The sequence below is a fragment of the Littorina saxatilis genome, linkage group LG14, assembly GCF_037325665.1.
Source record: "Littorina saxatilis isolate snail1 linkage group LG14, US_GU_Lsax_2.0, whole genome shotgun sequence".
NCBI lineage: Eukaryota > Metazoa > Mollusca > Gastropoda > Littorinimorpha > Littorinidae > Littorina > Littorina saxatilis.
Window position 1 is genome coordinate 13611684 of NC_090258.1, and position 4773 is coordinate 13616456.

The following is a 4773-nucleotide window of genomic DNA, read 5'->3' on the forward strand; positions in this document are numbered from 1 at the left end:
AACGTGACATGAATAACATGACAGGAACAACGTGACATGAATAACATGACATGAACAACGCAACAAGAATAACATGACATGAACAACATGACATGAATAACATGACATGAACAACGTGACACGAATAACATGACATGAACAGCGTGACATGAATAACATGACATGAACAACGCGACATGAACAACATGACAAGAATAACATGACATGAACAACGTGATAAGAATAACATGACATGAACAACGTGACATGAATAATATGACATGAACAACGTACGTGGCAAGAATAGCATAACATGAACAACGTGACATGAACAACATGACAAGAACAACAATACATGAACAGCTGCTCGTGAAACATGCACTCTTTTGGCAAACTTATCGTGTGAACGTTACTGTCTCCGAGGGGAAACGAGGGTTGTTCATCCAGTCATCCGTTGACATCATTCTAGCCCATTCTGTGCTCATTCGGACTAGGCGCTGTCATCTTTTACAGATCGTGATCCGAGAAGGCGTCCTTCGACCTCAAGGCGCCTTTAAAGACAATACTCCACTATCACTTAATAACTCTTGAAATGAATTGTGACCCTCCACCACGGAATGAGTCGCTTGTCACAAATGCATGATTTTTGTATTTCTAAATTTTTTGAAGGATTTGTTTGTGTTCTACCCAGTGATGAAAACCGTTTCCATTCATGTGTGTAAAGACGGGTCCATTTAAAGTTTTACAGGGGCGATCGTTGAGTGAAAGTGGTTTTTTTGGGGGGGGGCTCTAATCTCACAAAAACGCATGGGTAGGCCGCTTCAAATGCGTGTTATGCAATATTTAAGGCATTTTCAGCTTATCAGGTGATGCATGTAGGTAGAAAAGAGACTGAAGAATAACTTTTTATTCCCCCCTCTGCTTCTTTACCTCTGTAAACTTGTAGAGCTAGTTATTTTTCGATAAACACCCAGCAATTAAACAAATAACGACCCAGCAACAGCCTGAATCCTCGATAGCACGATGGGTTGAGAAGGTGTTCTGCGTCGGTACTACTTTTGCGACTGAAAAGTTCCGAACGCTCTAATGTACGAAGCATACATTTATGGAGCAAACAATACAAACATACCGCATTTAAATTAACAACTACAGGCCTGAACACATGAATCTCCATATAACATATAAAATCCATGAGTTCGGTTGTTTTCTGAATCAAGATCTGCCGTGCACAAACCGTTCATCACAAGCAAATTCCCAAGGCAAAGAACATTATCAAAAACTTCTGAATTCATGGACCAGAAGGAACCTGACACCTTTTGGTAAAATAACAGTCCTAAAAACCTTGGCTATTTCCAAATTGACACATTTGTTTACTAATTTACCTGATCCAGACGAACAGTTTATGATGGAGTTAAATAATATTTTTTTCAAATTTCTTTGGGATGGAAAAAGAGATAAAATTAAAAGAACTACGGTCCCCAACCAAGATGATTGACGTGAAAAGTTTTCTGCCATCCCTAAAAATTGTTTGGTTAAAAATAGTTGATGGTCTTACTGGATTAATATCAAGATTATTGTTTAAAGCATGTCCATCTGTTACAACAATTAATATGAGAGGAGAGGAATTTGCAAATGTTTTGATGCAGAGAATGGAAAACCCATTTTGGACCAATGTTTTTAAACATTATAAGAAACTACATGGAAAATGTGACTCTATAACCTTTAACGATTTTGTATCAGAATGTTTACATTATAATGTTAATATTCGGAGAGATAAAAAGACAGTGTACATTCAAAATTGGATCGACAATGGAATAGCTCAGATTGGTCATATTTTGGGACAAAATGGATACTTATCCTATAATGCGTTTAAAATCAAATATCCAAATGTGCGAGGCGATTTTGTATTGTATCAAGGTGTAATCCAGGCTGTTAAGAAATATCAGAGAAAAATCGGCTTAGAATTTGATAAACATTTTATTATGACAGAGCCCATTGTGTGGAAATGTATTTGTAAAGGTAAGACACAACTTATTTACAAAAAACTGATTGAACATACTACGGTCCCAAAATGTATCGAAAAATGGTCTGAATCTTTAGACTGTTTGTTAGATAAGAAGGCTATTTTTCATCATGTTTTTAAAACAACAAAAGACACTTGTCTGAGATGGTTCCAGTACCGATTATTGTACAGAATGTTGCCCACAGAAAGGTTTCTATTTTTGCGAAAAATTGTGGATACGTCATTGTGTACATTTTGTGGTAGAAATGAAGAAACCCTTTTACATATGTTTTGGGAGTGTGATAAAGTGCAGACTTTTTGGATAGAATTTGTAAATTGGCTAAAGGCGAACTGCACCCATTGCGACAATTTAAAACTGTCTAAAGAACTGGTTCTTCTTGGAGTGGCGAACAATGTAGTCACCGATAAAGCTTTTGATGTGTTATTAATCTGTGCCAAACACCACGTATATATTTCCAAAATGAACAAAAAGACCCCTCATTTTCAGACATTTAGTAGAAACTTTAAGCAAAGATTTATTTGTGAAAAGTATAACGCAGTTGTGAATAATACAGTAGATAAATTCTACAAGGATTGGCGCCTGTATATGCACGTTTTGATGTAACCCTTAGGTTTTTTCGTTCTTAAAACCTTTTGATAATGCGACCACCAAACCACTGAACATCCCCCCTCCCCATTCCATCCTCCCACCCCATGTATGTTGTAATTGTCCAAGTGTGCTTTTCTGTTATATGATTCTGTCCTTTCGGTTAGGTGATGTTCTGTAATGTACACCATATACATGTAAAAAAAAAAACTGTACAAAAAGAGAATAAAAAAAAATAAAAAAAAATAAAAGTTCCGAACGCTCTAATGTACGAAGTATACATCTCTGGAGCAAACAATACAAACATACCGCATTTAAATTAACAACTACAGGCTTGAACACATGAATCTCCATATAAAATCCATGTGTTTGGTTGTTTTATGAATCTAGATCTGCTGTGCACAAACCGTTCATCACAAGCAAATTCCCAAGGCAAGTAACTCTCATACTTTGTCTAGCGACAAGAGTAGTTCCCCTTTCAAATTTCTTTTCACTCAGTTTCTTCGACAACAGACTGCAATCCGACGGTCAGTTTTCAACAATATTTCATTTAATAAACAGGTCACACGCAACCAAATACACACATTTCATCAATTTAAACAACATAAAGCGGTTTCATACACTATTTTACCCAGAAAACTGAACTTCATACAGTTTTTAACGTTGGAACACGGTTGCAAAAGTTCGTCTGCTGGTCCCATTTGACGAAAGAACATTATCCTAAGCGATACCAAAACATATACAGAACACACAATATCTGCCTTTGCCGCCACAGCAGAATAACAGCATATCTGTGTACTTGATTTTAGTCCAAAATAGGAAAACTGACAAGAAGTGTTAACAGAATGGAATGATTTGCACGGAACTATACAACCGCGCATTAATCGATCGCCTGCGCAGGTTGACTGGTTGAGTAAATAGGATTAGATCAAACTTTCGCAAAAAACTCCTTTTTTCTTTGAATAACTGAAGAAAGGAGGAATAAAGAGGTTACATACCTCGTCTCAGTGATTATAAAAAATAATGGTCTCAGTTCGCGGTCATGAAAAAGCTCGCAAAAGCTCGCATTTTTCATGATCCGCTAACTTCGACCATTATTTTTGATAATCACGGAGACTCGGCATGTAACCTCTATGTATCGGAATCTCAAAATGAATATCTGACATCCCCTGGACGTATGCTAGGCTAGCCCAGAACCGCGCGTGGTCACAAGCGACTAATTTCGTGGTGGAGGGTCACAATTTAGCAGATGTGCACAGGTGTCATTTGTGAGAATCATTCAACAAACAAAATACCACTGTGCACAGACGACGGTCAGACCCTTGGTTTGCGGTATCGGTCAAAGTGGACACATCTCTGCGCTGACCTTGAGCGTTTTTGCGATGTGGATGGTACATTAAAAGTTAAAAACAAAATCTATACCTGGTACCAATCTTCGGGGAATCCTCTGTTGAATGTCAGTACGGTTCATGGTGGACTCATCGCCCTTCTTGTAGTTATTGTTATCGTGGTCATCTTTGTTATTCGAGGACGTCGCCAGAAAGAACTTGGTAAGATCGTTTTGATTGTCTTCATCTGTATGCTTTTGCTTTTTGTTTTATTTGTTAAATGTCCCGACAAAACAAACTCACCAGGGGAACCTTTTTGTCATTATTATTGTCTTCTGTGTAAGGTGATTACAGATATCTTATTTTTGTAACACTATATCTGTCTCATCAGCATGCGTTTGTTCAATGCGTGTATGTATACATGTGTATATTATGCAAGTGATATGTAACAGAGAAAATGCTTATACGTTGGTTTATGACAAATACAATTAGGCAATCATGTCAAAGGCCTAATACTGCATTCTCTAACCTGGTGCCATTTATTTTAAAACTATTTACCTACTGACCACAGACATGTTTTCGATGTGACAAAAAAGCATACCCTAAGCAGTTTCACTTCCGAATTTGATGGTCTTTAAACATTAGAATAGCACGGCCGGGTCGACTCTCCTTAAATACATGGCCACGTAACTGTTTATTGTACCTATTAACCTTCACCGGATCACGCTTTGCGCTACAGAGTCCGGATGATGTGGGTCGTGTAAAACCCATACTTTAGAAGAAGGATTCCACGTAAATAGTATGGATCGTACACGATCCACGCCATCCGATTAGGGATTAACTCTTTGCCGCCTCTT